This window comes from Peromyscus leucopus, chromosome 5 (genome assembly GCF_004664715.2).
Source record: "Peromyscus leucopus breed LL Stock chromosome 5, UCI_PerLeu_2.1, whole genome shotgun sequence".
NCBI lineage: Eukaryota > Metazoa > Chordata > Mammalia > Rodentia > Cricetidae > Peromyscus > Peromyscus leucopus.
The window spans coordinates 24,564,406-24,581,120 of record NC_051067.1 but is presented as its reverse complement, the minus strand read 5'-3'; positions in this window follow the sequence as shown (position 1 = coordinate 24,581,120).

The following is a 16,715-nucleotide window of genomic DNA, read 5'->3' as shown; positions in this document are numbered from 1 at the left end:
GAAATAGGCTGAGTTTAGTTATAAGAGCTAGCTAGCAAGAAAATTGAGCCATAGGCTATGGGCATGCAATTCATAATTGATATAAGCCTCTGTGTGTTTACTTGGATCTGAGTGGCTGCAGGACCGGGCTGGACACAGGAAAACTTCTGACCACACCAACAAGTCATGGTGCACAACCTTAAACAGTAACATTTTTCTCTTTGTGGGTTGCTTATTTCAAGTGTTTTGTTACAGGAATGTGGTGTTAACTAATACACAAAGCATAAGTAGAAGACACATTTCATCACCTAATGCCACTATAGCACAAGATTTCCCTTTCAGGTTCTTCTCCAAGATCCAAGTCAGGAGTGTCCTGTGATGACATTTATTAAGATTCTATGATGTCTTTGTATTTATAGTCAGCATGGAGGAAATCTCTGCCTTAGACTGTTTAGAAATTGGAATCAAATTACATTGACTATGGAAATGTTACAGTCATCCCTATTGAAGGCATCATTTTCTTTTTGCTGAGCCATGCCAATTGCACAAAAGAATTCTCTGATGGGCCCACAGGGAGCTGGTTGGAAGCAAGGACTTAAGCATTAAATACATCTCTGTGAGGGTAAGGAGTGCTTTTAAGTTTCTTTTTTTAAATTGTATAGAGGCCAGGCAGTGGTGGTGCACACCTTTAATCCCAGCAGGCAGAGGCAGATGGATCTCTGTGAGTTCAAGACCAGCCTGGTTTACAGAATGAGTTCTAGGACAGCCAGGGCTACACAGAGATACCCTGACTTGAAAAACTGAAAAAAATGCTGCAAAGAGATAAAATATTTATCACAAATCTTATTAGAGCATGAAGCTACACATGTAAATTCCTAGAGTGCAGTTTATAAGTAGTCAGAGTACAATACTCTAAGGTTTAAGGTTGTTATTGCAAGTAAAAGTCATTAATAAGAATATTAGCTTTCCCAGTATCAATTTTCATAATAATTAAGTTGCATAATGGCGAAGAAAGGACTATCAAATAAAAACAGAAAAAGAAAGTCATGTTTAAATAGCTTGGGAGGAATCGTCCAACTGCCTGTAAGGAGTTTCTGCACACCATGCCCATGCAAGAAATCTGTCACTCGTGTGCTTTGATGTAACATCTTCGTCAAAGAATGTCCTCAACACTAGAGTCAACTTGTCCACCACCCATTCTTAAGAGGAGAAGCTGTCACTTAGCATTCTTTGAGAGATAGTCTTTCATTATAATATGCAGTGTGATGCTTCTGATTTGTTGCCTGCCTCTGTTTGGTGGTGTGTTCAGAACAGCCTGGACATGAGACTCTGGCTTCAGTGTCTCATTGTATATTACATATACTACATTACTGTATGCTGTGGTGTGCAAAATAAGTTGCATGGTGGAAACAGGCTTGAATTCACAGCAAAGAGGGGCATGTTCCAAAGTCACAAAGTCAGCTTGTTGTCCTGGGCCCAGGGTACATCACATGCAGCCACTGCAATGTGTCACACACAGCCTTCCTGGAAGTGGGAAAGACAGACACAGACTCATCCTTTGGCCTGCAGAGCTTTAACAAGCTAGCCTTTCATTAGGCAAATTCCTAAATGTTAGCCAAATTCTTTTCTGCAGAGGCTGCTAATGGCTGGGCATACATGTGATGCACTTGCTATTCTGTGGATGCTGATAGAAAGTTCTTTGAGGTTGCTTTTCTGAGTGTTCACAAGCAGCGCATGGGGGCAGGGCAGAGATTTGTCTTCGGTGCTTCCTTTCATGTCCTGAGAAGGACAGTCATGTGTTTTAGTTTAGCTGATACATTCAAAGAGAAAGGACAAACAATAGAGGCTTTACATATGGTGGCTGTGACTGTCACATGGACTTCATTTTCTCATGCACAATATATTTGTTATTCCACAAGCTGGTTATAATTCATTTAAGACTTCTTTTCATTTAGTTTTATCTAATAAACTAATGAAATGGCCCAGTGAAGTCTTTATGGTCAGTGTAATTTGGGTGAGTAACTCAGCCTGCATTTCCTTTAGGATGTTAATGGTATATCATTACTCTCCCAGTGTTTTTCCTCTCAAAGAGCTCAAGGAAGAGAAAGGGCCCCAAGTCTGGGTACCATTACGATGTATGTATTTAAAATCATTCTCAAGATGAAGATTTATATGGAAGAAATAAGCTCTAGTTTATCTTTCTCCTGTATGAATGTAATTATTAGCAAGAAACTTTATTTTTCATAATGTCACTGTCAGATATCAGCTGTCATTTATCTTCTTAATAATTTCCTTATTATTGTGAGAATCTCCTTTACTGGGGCAAGGGAGATTGCTGAGTGGATGAATGTTTGAAGCACTATCATGAAGACCTAAGTTCAGATATCAAGCAAACACATAAAAAGCTAGTCATGGTGGTGCATGCCAAGAATATTAGCTTTGATTGGGTGGAGACAGGAAGATCCCTGGCAAGTGCTGGCCAGCTAGTATCACCAAATTGGTAACACTCAGAATTAGTGAGAAATCCCTTTGAGATAAATAAGGCAGAGAAACAGAGAAAGATATCCAAGGCCAATCTTTAATTAATTTATTTTTATACCACTTATTCAAACAGATGATTTTTATCTTGCATTAATAGAAGTCTTGACTGTGAGGAGTTATTAAATAATACATGTTACTGGAGAAATGTAGCTCACCAAGACATTGAAAACTGCTGTGCTCTGCAACAGGATGGAATGAAGAGACACTTTAGCTGGTGTGGAAATTATCTTTGCAAAAGGGTAAAGCAGAGGTATATCTCTGTATGCCTAGCAGGAGTCTGGGCAAGGAAGATTGCAAGTTGGAGGCTAACCTGGGCTATGTAGTGAGTCTCTCTATCAGAGGTGGGCAGGAATCAGAGCTGACAAAATACCAATAACTTCAGGAGTTTTGTTTGTTTGTTTTCTCTGGTAACTGAACAAAATCTGAAACTCTTTTGGTTCAGACATAACTTTTACTGCTCTTGACCTCCTGCAAACTGATTTGTCATCCTTCTGGGTGACTGATGTGACCAAATGTCAACTGAGGAAGCCAGGCATTTCCTACTGCCGTGCAGATACACGAGAGTGATGCAATGTGGTTATCAGGCAGAGTGGGTGCAGCTCAGAGCTGTACTGATGGGCAGGAGGTATCTGCAACAGCAGGAACTGCAGCTGCATTAATCAGATCAAAGGCACAGCATCAGCATCAGCATCAGCATCAGCATCACTCCAGGCTTCGGAGCTCAGGGTGGGGATGGAGAGCATCCCAGCCTACAGCTCATCTCTGCCACAGGTCAGGATGGGTTGACATCCTCTGCTAAAGCAAAGGAGCAGTGGGGCCCAATGAAGCTTTGGTGGGGTGTGACTGAACTCTGGTCTTTGACAATGAGAATTTTTTTCTTTTCTCTTAAGTTCTTTCTTTCTTTCTTTCTTTCTTTCTTTCTTTCTTTCTTTCTTTCTTTCTTTCTTTCTTTCTCTCTCTCTCTCTCTCTCTCTCTCTCTCTCTCTCTCTCTCTCTTTTTCTCTCTTATTTTTTCATTTTACATACCAGCCCCAGTTCCATCCCCTCCCCTTTCCTGCCCCTCCACCCCCTCCATCCCACCCCCATCCACTCCTCAGAGTGGGTAACCCCTCTCTTGGGTAGTCAACAAAGTCTGGCAGACCAAGTTGAAGCTGGGCCTGGTCCCTCTGAGGGAGAGAGTTTCTTAAAGAGAGGCCCTCAGTGAGTCCCAAATGAGGAACATTATGCCACTAGAAAAAGATGAAGGTGAAAAAAATAAAAATAAAAAAACCAACTTTGGAACAATTACCCCATTGTTATCCTTTCAGACTAATTAAAAAGAACCAGATTGATAAAATGGGAGGGGCTGTGCGAGGAATAAGTATTTACAACTTCAATTTAATGTCACGTTTGTGTGATTTTTTTCAGTGCTGGGACATCACACATGCTAGGAAAAGGTTTCCCTCCAAGCTCCATCTCAATCATGTACATGTGTCCTATATTTATTATCTATGTCTATGTAGTTATAACCTCAACATACATGCTACCCACACAATACACATTTCCAGGCATTCTGATGTATTTTATTATCTACCAGTTTGGAGAAAAATGCTTTATATGTCAAGGACCATAAACCCTATGAAACATAGCATGTTTTAATCTCAAGAAAATTTTATTCCTTTCGTCTTAAATCCACTTAGCTCACTAAAAATGTTGTCCTGGCATTTATACTGTTCTCTTTACTAGCTTATATTCAGGGTATCTTTAATTGGCTGTTGGAATCGCAGGTGGGCTTGAAGCCAACATAGGTAGATTTGATACCACCCTCCTTCAGTTAAGAGGAAGTGTTGAATTGTATTGACCTCCTAAAGTGGATTTGCTCTCAGTTGTACACAAAAACTTCCGATAGAAAGATAGTTAATACATTACTCTGGTCCAACTAGAGTTGGTTTGATTATAGGGATTTTGTTTAGTTTCATATCAAGAATCTACTGCCTTGTCATAACACACAGTCAATCAATATTTCATAATTTAGTCTTTAATACAAGTATCATATATGATAGCATTTTGTACATAATACTGGAATTTTCTTAATTTCTCAATGTGGGAAGACACGAGTCTTAGCTACACTAATTCTGGAACAAAAAAGATTTTTGTTTTCTGGTAAAACTAGGGGAATCCAGGCAGTGGTGAAACACACCTTTGATCCTAGCACTCGGGAGGCAGAGTCAGGTGAATCAGTGGGTTTGAAGGCAGCCTGGTCTACAAAATGAGTTCCATAACATGCTCCAAAGCTACCTAGAGAAACTCTGTCTTGAAAAACAAAAACAAACAAACAAAAAACTTGCAAGGAGAAAACTCAAGTTTTGTAGTACTGTGGACTGTGAACAATTTTATTCTAGAAGTTTAATATGAGACTACAAAGAAATGAAGCAGTGTTCATAGCTAAAAATATTTCAATAGTTGGCTGCTTTTGTAGGCAAGATTAGGAGGAATATGTGCCATTGTCCCTGCCCAAAATTTTTCTGAAAAGACCTGTCTAGTAGATATAAAAATAAAAAAGTTTGCAGCTATGAAGAAATGTGTGATACGTGTGTTTGTTGATGGGAATGGCATTACTAAATCTCTCCATTATGGAGAGGAAATCTTGAGAGATTTAACTCTGTTCCATCACTGATTAATGAACAATAGTTTTTAATGTTCCTAAGCCCATGTATCTTAGTTAGGGTGGCCTTTACTGAGAAGACTAAAAAGCAAATTGGGAAGGAAAGGATTTGTTTGACTTACACTTCCATACTGCTGTTCCTCATCAAAGGATGTCAGGACAGGAACTCATACCAGGCAGGAACTTGGAGGCAGCAGCTGATACAGACCACGGAGGTATGCTGCTCACTGGCTTGCTCAGCCTCCTTTCTTATAGAACCCTGGAACACCAACTCAGGTATAGGTCCACTCACAACAGACTGGACCCTCCCCCATCAATCACTAATTAAGAAAATGCCCTACGGCTGGATCTTATGGAGGCGTCTTCTCCAGTTGAGGTTCCCTCCATTCAGATAACTCTAGTTTGTGTGTCATTGACATAAGACTAGCCAGCACAACATGAAACAAATTATCTACTTTTGGGACTTTACATAAGTTTTTTCAGACCAAATATTGTATGAAATCATTGGCGTGTGTGTGTGTGTGTGTGTGTGTGTGTGTGTGTGTGTACCTATATATCTTTCTCTTTGTATGTTTGTTAATATGTGAGTGTGTGTGTATCTTCACTAGTTTTACCAAGGTTCAACACAGCTTGACCACCTGATTTGTTTACAAGATGAGGCTAAGAACTGGAGTAGCTCCTTGTCCTTGGCCGCAGGAATTGGGGCTTGCCATGATTACATTCTCTGTGCTGCCCTCACCTAATATTGTGCATTGGGTCTAGTCTTTGTCCTTCCCTGTAACTCAGAAATCTTGGGGATATCTAATGATCCAATGCCTACAATACAACCTGGTAGCTATAGGCGATCTTACAGTTCATCAGTATCTCCAGACTTAGACCAAGAATGGAAGCCATGGGAGTTGGCTCAGTTCACTCATTGAAGAGTGTTCCACCATCATTCACTCCTCGGACACAGCTAGGCTTTTTCTTTAGTTTCTGTTTTCTTGGAGAATTGGCTCAAAGTCACCTAAAATAGGTTCTGGGTATTAAATAAAATAATGCATAAAAAATAGTGCTTTGGCAGTTGTTATAATGCTTCTTCTTGACCTTAGCTAAAACATCAAGAAGTGGTAACAACAACGACAATTTAGAATATAGGTGTTAGGGGATGGGGAGGTGGCTTGGAGCTTAAGGGCCCACTTTGCTAATCCAGAGGACTCAAGTTCCATTTCTAGTATCCTCAGTAGGTGGCTCAGAACTATCTCTAAGTCCAGTTTCAAGGGATCTAACTCCCTCTTTTGGCTTTTGTGGGCATCCATACAAATATGTCATATATTCATACACACACACACACACACACACACACACACACACACATATATATATATATATATATATATATATATATATATATATATATAAAAATCAAGGAAAATCTAATTGTTATGAAAACAAAAATACCACTTGTGGGAAATAATAATCTATAGTTACTACTTGAAACTGTCAAAACAGATGGAAGTTTAATTTTAAGGGGAAATTTAAGAGTATATCGCAGACATTTCCTTATAGAACTTTCATTTAAAAAGAATAAAAAGATTTTTAATTCATTTTGTTACAAATATAATATAGCTAGATCATAAAATTTGGAATCAATATTTGATTCCATCCAACTCATATTTATAGCTAGAAGAGTTTTGCACCCCACCCCAAATTCTAGGTATGCTTTCTGCGGTCAGGGATAACTTTAGAGACATGGAATGAACCAGGCCCCAGATGCTTTTTTTTATCATGGAAAGATCCAGATTAGCTGTACAGTCATTGCATGGGCAACAATTATCCCTTCTTTTTCACTTTGTCCAAAGAAATCAACTTCCCCAAAGCAGATTTTCTAATATCTTTACAGAGTGACTGTTTAAGCAGACAGATTTCAACTTCACAATTACTAGTCCTGCAAAATCAGAGACATAATCTTACATGAGTCCAGAACAGTCTGAACATCCACCTCTCAAACTGTAACTGCAGTACCTCAATGCTCACAGAGTCCCTCTCTCAGGAATGATGTAAGTCCTCAAGCATTCCCTTCTTCTCTTGGCCCCTTTAGGTAGATAGTATACATATGAGCATAGTGATTATTCTTGCAAATCAGTTATCTTTCATAAGGAAAGCAAAGTAGAAAGGTATTCAGCCTGGTGCTTTTTATGTGCATTATGTTTTTGCTTGCTTTTGTATTGTTAATGTTAAATGGCCCATCACCAAACATAACTACTTTGTAAAATCACTAACTTGTTTGTAATATAATTGGGGCAATTTATTTTTAAGTTTCTTGACCAGTATGTATTTGGCAGGGAGGATCAAAGCAATAGGCCCACAATCTCATGAGTTTATTGTCTGTTGTGTAAAATGTTTACACAGTGTGTGTCTAAGGATGGTTGAGATTTTCTATTATGTTTGTGGTCCATGGATGCAGTACAGTGTGGGTCAAGAATAGTGGAATATGGCTGTGTGAAAACCTGCACCATTTTGTACTCACATGTGTCTGAATGTAGCCTTTCCTTCACAGCGAGGCTCACAATTCCTGGATTGACTACAGATTCTCACAGTGTAGAAAAGGCCCCCTATAGAAAGAAGGTTATCTTGCCAAGATGATACAAGGCTATAAAGAAATGTGCCAACATGCTTGTGCCAAGCTACCCACCATGAGATCCCTTCTACTGAAGCTGGTGTAGACCTTGCTGAGCTTCGGGCTGCACCAGGCCCAGCTCAATGGTTGTCTAAGCCACATGCCATCACAGAGTGGAACATGCAATCAGATCCATGTGAGTTACAGTCATGACTGACTTTTCAGGAAAGAATTTCGCCCCTCACAAGGTGTCAAGCATCTTGTAGAATTTTAGCTCTGTTATGAGATCAGTGCCAGATAAATGGGGAGATGGATTAGTTTGCCTTTGTGACTCCCAATGACCATCTGTCTTCCTCCACCTCGGAGCTTCTCTCCTGTTGGGTGCTTAAAAACTGTGTCCCTCTGCATTATCAGTTGTCTGGGCTTTTTGGTAAGTGGGTGTGTTCTCGCTCTATCATGGCTTTATCTCTTTCAATGACTAGTAAATTCGAATCTTGGAGGCAGGATTGTGATAATGCATACCTGTGAAGTCAGCAGACTGTTTATCAAGGTGTAGAGCTTAATTTAATTAATTGGTGGATTAAATGAGATAATTAGCATGGTGACACTCAAATGCAGGCCCAGCCCCTTTTTTTCTCAGACAAGCTCCTTGGCTCAGGATGTGCTTATGGCCATCAACTACAAGGGACCTCCAATATAAGTAATTATCTACAATCCTTTCAAGTTAGGGCTTGGACAGTAGCTTGGTGGTGGCAAATTATTTTCCTCACACAAAGAGGTCCTAGGTTCAACTTATACCCAATACCTCAATTTATTCAAGCAATGCATGCACATGATCTATACATGTAATTGCATATATAAATATATATAATTGTATATATATATACAATATGTGTATATGTGTTGTTTATATATATATAATTGCTTATATATGTGCATCTGTATATATAATTCTAATTTCACTTCTATTTCTCTCTAGAGATAGGCATTGTTAGGAGTTTGACCTTTGATCATCCCTAAGCATCTACAGGGGATTCCTTCTAGAAAGCCTACAGATACCCAAATCTGTTGCCACCCAGTCCTCTTTAAAACACATAGAATGTGCATGTGTTGTGTAACCTTTACACACATCCCTAGAGACTTTAACCATGCCTAGATACTTATAAACTAGATACTGCTTATAAACTAGGCACAATGCAAATGTCATACAATTAGCTCTTATAATGTGATATTTAGGGGCTGAAGATGAAGAAACAAAGTCTATAAGTGTTCACTATAGACAATACATATTTTTTCAAATGGTTTCTATCCCCAATGGGATGGATCTGCAGATATCAAACTCTTGGACATGGGGATGACTATACTTATAGTCTTTGAGTGTACAACTCACAATTAAATGTACAAAGATTCTCATTCAGGTTTTTTTTATTTGTTTGTTTCTAGAATGAATCCCTGACATTCAACATAGAGCCTGAACTATGAAATCAATCTTCAACACAAAACTAATATTTTTAAGGAAAAGGGTGATGTCTCAGGTCCTTTTTAATCAGAAACCTAAAGAAACTATAGAAGGAAAAGGAGGATCAATGCTAATTGTTAAGTTGGAGCAATTTACATTTTTAATAACGTGAAGAGGTCAGACAGGTCACTTTCTAACTGAATATCCATCATCTCCTCAATGTCTGTTTCGTTCTCTATTTGCATAAGCAATTGACAGCTCATTAAGAGCTCATTACAAACAGAAGACCCTGTGATCAGAGAAACACAAAACTGAGCAGGAAAGGAGAAAGTCTGTCCTGGAAATTTCCTCAGTATATCCTAAGAATATTATATTATCTTATACAGAAGGTAAGGGAGTGATGTATACCTACATGATATAAATAAGCAGCAGTGTAACATTCACCAGCTTCAGCCTATTTATATTAGCAAGAACTGAGGATATGGGTGAAAAGAATCTACATTTTCATAACTTTCTCATGAAAGGAAAAGCTAACAGGTTCACATCCCCAAACTAAATTTTCATATACATACATGTGTGCCTATGTCCACATATGTGTTTTATATGTATTATATAGGGCTGGAGAGATGGCTCAGGGCTGGAGAGATGGCTCAGCCGTTAAAGGCTGGGCTCACAACCAAAAATATATGTATTATATTTATGCACATAAAGATTTAAATAAATCTATACTAATATAATATACAACAGTGTATACACATATTGTTAATTTTAGATAACTGTTTCTTGGAGAAACTGAACGATCTTACTGCTTAGGAACAGCCTACATGTGAAAAAAAATCTGCCCATACTTCTTCCTAATAAAATATGTTCAGCATAAATAAATTAGTTTTTTTTTTTTTGCCAATATATTCTTGACCCAAACAAAAGAGATGAGAGTCAGGTCCTCTCTGAATAAATGTCTGCCTGATACTTAAAAATCTCTAAGTACCAAAACCTTACTGTCAGCTGAACGGCGACACTGGTGACCCCGGCTGTTATTCTGCCTCTTGTACTGCAGGGATGTAGAGGCTATGCAGGAAAGCACTTTTAAACTCGTAGAATCAACAGAACAGAAACAGGGAATGGCACACTTATTCGAGTTTTATTCCGTTTCTGGCAGCCGTTTTGCTGGACCAGATGTTGTGGAGTTTCAAAGTCAAATCTGTTCATCCCTCGGGTCAGCTAAAAGACATTGTACCTGTAAGGATTAAGACACTTCTATCTGATACTGCATTTCTTTCATATGATGTTCCATAAGCAAGATCAGAGAGGGCAGGGGTAATTAATGGTGAACTATTTTCTTCCCTATCCACGTTGCCGTATTACTTCTTAGCATTTAAAAAGCATGGGAAGCTATGGTCCTTATTGAGGCCATTTGCATGTTCCTTATTGGGATACATTTGAATGCCCAATTTGATCTCAATGGCACATGCTTTGCAACATGAAATAAAACAGGGCCCTGAAGAAAAGTAACTCCATACACTCCGCAGGCTCTCGGCGCGGTGGGTAAAGCTGGAGCCTTGGCTTTCTGTGTGGCGGTTCCTCTTCTCTTTCTTTCCTTCCTGTGACAAGCAGCCATTGTCCCCTTGGTGAGATCTGCAATATTACTTTGACCCCAGCCCATCAATCTGCCTCAATTGGATAATGATGTGTAATCACTTTCTTTCAGGGGAGTCTATAAATTTGCCAAGGCCCCATTCTTGTCTGAAGGACTCCTTATGCTCGCTCCCATTTGTGCAAATGAGCTCTCTTTTGCAGGGCTAAATAGCCATGCACATGGTCCCTTCTGTGGGGAGGCACTGGGTGGATTTCTGTTGATTTTCCACGCTCTAGTCTCTTAAAGGAGACTAAGTCTGACATACAGAAACACAGTGGGGGGGTGCCCGAGCCAAAGCCACATCACAGGCAGCCGCTTTTCTCATTAAGACTGACCCATCATTAGGTCACTTCAGTACCACCCTTGTCATCAATGAGGTTAATGTTTAGTGCACACAGAAGCCACAAGGAAAGGAGTGGGGAGGTGAACTGGGAAGGAAAAAAGATGGGAAGCTCAGAGAAAGGCAGCACTTCTAAGTCCCAGCAAAGGCTGGGAAGAATTCAGAGCGTACACTCGTGATTTCTCACCAACAATCACATTCTGTCCTATTTGTAAGATAAAACCCCACAGAGCTGACATCTCTGATGTATTCATGCTTCTCATTAAATAGGATGAAAAATTCTGTGTCGGGGGCTACAGCTGACCAGACGTCTGGTCAAAGTGCAGCCACTCTGAGCGACCAGTAGGGTGTAATAAGGATTTGGTTCACTGTTATTTGGCCCTCAAAGAGATTCCTAACCACAGCCAAGGGGGAAGGAATAAACAAAAGAAAGGAACACACAGGCCTCCGTGCAGACTCTAAATGGCTCCCGTCTTAAAGCGTGGCAGAAGGTTTTGGATCAACGCATTCCCAGTGCTTAGAGAACTTTCCTGTGGAAGAAGTAAAAACCAATGCATTCAATGAAGACTAGTGAGAGGTCAGCGGCTGAGAATCCACTTTAGACAGATGCTGCCCTTTGGGCAATAATCACTAGGAAACACGGTAATGTTAAAAGCCACAAACATCACAAAACAAGCTCCTGATTAGTTCTTAGTTTCTGGCCATGCTCTATTTTGTAGTCTGGTTTAGGAAAAATGACACCAAGTGTCATAAACAAAAACAAGCCATCTAAAGCAACCCTTCTTTCTGTTCATACCCATCTCGCTGGGGAAAAAGATCATAGAACCCTTCCATTCCCAAACTCTTCATTTTCATATTTAAATATTTAAAGATAATTCTATAAAACATATAAATTATATGTAATTTATTTAATTAAATGAGCAGTTTATTTATTAATTCAAACATTACTTGCCCTAGTAATATTTTACTTTCATGAACATACACAGAAAGTACACAAAAATACAACGTGAATATCTACACATTTTAGGGCATAATAATGGAAAAAAAAACCACTGATACAGATACACCACTCTGGTTAAAGAAATGACATTTGTAATTGAAATATTGCAGTTAATGGTTACAAACAAAATTCAGCTCTTAAGAACACCCCGGGATGCATCCTGGCTTATTTCAGGTCTGATGAAACCCTTCTAGGTCACATCATGAATATGACAGTGAAAGAAACTGATTCCCAGAGTGGTTCTGGGGTACTGGCAGAGGATGGATGGAAACCACAACTCATGGTTAATTCTGTCTCAACATGGGCCTCCAGAGAGTCTAAGACAGCCTGGAACACAAAAGCATCATGTACTTACAAACATGCCTCTGTGTCTTTCTCTGCTGGAGCTCTTGCATCAGTTGAGGTTGAAGGCCTAGAAAATTAAATATTTTAAATCTGGAGAAACTACTTTGTTTGGTTCATAAAATGACTATGCATATCAAATTGTGACAATTAGAAATACTGAATCCAGAGACACACATGGCCACTAACTAATTGTTCAATTTCTAAAGTGTCATCCACTATTCAAAATTACAGCCTGTGTCATGAATGTCACCTTTTAAAATCTCATTCTTTTGCTAGAAGATAATTACAAAATCACAAAATATACACATGTACATGCACACACACACATACATGTAGAGTCTATAAGTTATTCCCTCTAAAAATGCAAACCACCATTTCCTAGGGTATGCTGTGCATTGGAGGGAAATTATAGAACCAATAGAAGTAAAACAAACAAACAAAACAACAACTAATTAAATAGAACTTGGGGCCTGGGATACAGCTCATTGAGACAGGACTGGTCTAACTTGCATGAAGACCCTTGGGTTCAGTTCTCAATATGACAAAGAAAAGTTAAGAATTTATTAACAAAGAACCATTCACCTAGAAAATAATTACAAAGTTGATTTTCAATCTTTTTTTTTTTTTTTTTTTGCCATCTACCAAGTATAAGTCTCTAAACTTTCTTTGGTAAAGAATACTGTTTCTGTCAAAATTGCTTTTGAGGAATATATCACCAGGAGATCTTTATTATTTTACAAATGATTGTTGCTTAATCAAAGTTGTATACTAGTTAAGAAACAGAGTTAAAATTTGAACACTGGGGCTGGGGATTTGGCATACAGGTTGAGAGCCCTGGCCGCCCTCACTGAGGGCCCAGGTTCAGTTCCCAGCACACACATTGCTGCTTTCCGTGGCTGGTAACTCCTTTTGGGAGATCTGGTGCCCTCTTCTGGGCTCCATAGGCACTGCATGTACAGAGTGCACCTACATCCAGGCAAAATCCTCATATACAATATACATAAAAATAAATAAGCCTTTAAAAAATAATTTGAACCTAGGTCAGTCTGCATCAAAGGTATATTTGCATTTTGGTATTTTCTTCTAGTTATTAAGTTGAGTGAAATATTCATTTGCTTCAATATCCAAAACATATACCCTAAAGTTAAAATTGTGATGCTTAGAGACATCATGGGAACAAAGATGATACATTGGAGCTTGCCCCCTAAAAGAATTCAAGGTTTCAGGGTATTGAGATGGCTCAGTGAGTAAAGTTGTTTGCTGTTCAAGCTTAACTACTTGAATCTGATCCCCAGAATCTGTGGTAAAATGAGAGAAATGACTCCTGGAAGTTGTTCTCTCATTTCCACATGCACCCCCCCACACCACATACACACACATACATACCACATATGCACACACACACATGCACACCATACACACACAAATGCACACCATGCACACATGCACATCATACACACACGCACACCATACACACAAAAAAATACACATCATACACACACAAACATGCACACCATACACACACACATGCTAATAATAATAAATAAAACTTTAAAAAGTATTCAAGGTTCTCTGCAACCACAATTGGCTATTGAAGAGCCTGTATAGTATTAATATTATTCTTATGAATCCAAATTTTGTTATTATTTAAAATATTGGTCTGATTCTTTTATACTCTTGAGATAGAATTACCAAACTGAGAAAAACATGATTGGGAGCCTTGCTTCCCATTTCTTTGGTATCCCTCTGAGAAGGTAAATTTGCATGTAATGTTTCTTTCTGGAAAGCTCGATTAGTGTTGGCCTCAAGATATTAAACATAAAAGTCACCAACAGATGAGAAATATCATTGCTTTTACAAACAGTTCAGTTGGGAGTTTATTTTGTCTTAGGGCAAAGGAGCAAATGGAATCCAAGGGAAGTTCTTCAGAAGTTCCTTTAATATCGTTTTTACAAGATTGATTTTTATGTTTTGATTATGTATGTGTGCATGTGTGGGGTATGTGCATATGAGAGAGAGGACAGAAGAGGGCATCAGATCCCCTGGAGCTAGAGCTACAGGCATTTGTAAGCCACCATTGTATGCTGGGAACCAAACTTCAAGAACAGCTTGTGCTCTTAACTGCTCATTCACCTCTCTCGACCCTTCAGGATGATTTTTAAGAGCAGATCAACTTGTTCTGTTAGCTGAAAAGAAGTTCAAGTTCTGCTTTACCCACATGACCTTAGTAGGGTCTTTCTAGCCTTGCTTTACATTTGTTTTTGTAGGTTCGTTGCCTGGTTCCTTTTAATTAGCTGTGATTGACCTGAACAACAGGCCCGAAAGTTAACTATTCCACTCACTGCTGAAGCCATACAAGGGCAGGGTTGCATGAATGTGGTAACTGGACCCCAGCTTCACAATGTCCTCCTGGTTTGGGTGCTGTAGAAGAGCTGCAGCTACAGAAGAAGAAGTGTGTCTGCAGGCCTGCAGCATGGAAGGTGGCTCGTTCATGGTCAGGTCTGAAAGACCCCAGAGCCGTGCCCTCCAGACCTAATACAGCGTCATTTACTGTGTGCGTTCTGCCTGAATTCGGGTATGGAGTGACCCCACGCATCCGTGCTTGAAAGATTTACTCCTAGGCTTAGCCTTGTTAGAAAATGGTACCCAGTGAGAGGTTTTATGCTACTGAGGGCATGCCTTCAGCAGGTATTGTGGGAGGTCAGTATTTTTATCTGGTTTGTTTTCCTGTCTCTGTGAGGCTAGAAACTATTTGTGCTGTGAAGTTCTCCATTGTCATAGCTATTGGTAGGGGAGGGGCAGAGATGGTGGGCTTACTATCAACTCAGAAACCACGGGCAGATAAATGTTAGAATGGAAGCCATTGAATATGTTGCAGGGGAATTAAATACATTTTAAAAAGTATTTTAATTTTCCAAAAAAAAAGTTAAAAACAATTAGATCTCACAAGTGAATTGAATTTTTTCCCTGGTATAGGGCAGTGGCTCTGAATTTTCATATTATTTTGTGAAGAAGCAATTTGAATATGCTAACATCAAGATTTGGTTCTTTGCTCAAATATTAATGCAATAGGCAAAAATGTACAGTTATTGCTTTGATAGTCAAGAACACAAAGATAGCTGTTGATTGACCCCAAAAGTTTGCACACTTGGGCTTCATGTTTATGATGAACATGTATCCTACAGTTTTGCTCTGTTTTTCTCTCGGTACACCAGTAATGACTACTGAACTGCTACCGTTAAATTTTGGGTTACATTCTTATTGTAGGGTTTTGGCTGAAGTCATCCTTAGCTTTTAGAGGTTCCCATTCCTAAGCCTGCCTTCCATCATGGTCTCCAAAGCCAGATTTGTCAGAAGAAGGACGAACGTCACATGCTTTTTTCTTAGATGTGCAAACTCAAAAACAAAGACATGGAAGCAAAAAGGGAAGTATTAGGGAAGGAGCTGGGCCTGGGACAGTGTGCAATGAGAGGGCGAGGACAATTACAGCATGTTTCATGCAGACATGAAAATGTCACTAGGAAACTCATTATTTCAGATGCACTAATTCACATGCACTAATTAAAATGGAAATTGAGAACAAAACTATCAAAGGAGGAAAATCTAAGTCAGTCTTTGAGAAAGATGGACTCATGTCCTAAAACAAATTAAGGATTATCACAAAACCTTTGCCATGCCTGCCCTATAGCAATTTATAGTACATGTGCACTCTCACCTAGGGAGACAGCAAAAAGATGTGAACACCAGATTATGAATCATGGGACAGTCACATGGCAGTGACATTGCACCAGGAGCATCATGGAGACTCATCACAGTGAGGCTGCACCAGGAGCATCATGGAGACACATCATAGTGAGGTTGAAGCAGGAGCATCATGGAGACACATCACAGTGAGGCTGAAGCAGGAGCATCATGGAGACACATCACAGTGAGGCTGAAGCAGGAGCATCATGGAGACACATCATAGTGAGGCTGCACCAGGAGCATCATGGAGACACATCACAGTGAGGCTGCACCAGGAGCAGCACAAGATTTTTGCTTTTTTCCAGCAAGAAAGTTGGCTTAACATTAACATTGCAAACTAACATAAAGTTGGTTAAATTTAACACTATTCAAGCAAAAAACAAACAAACAAAAAAAAACCATTTGTAAGCTAGAGATTTCACAGTATT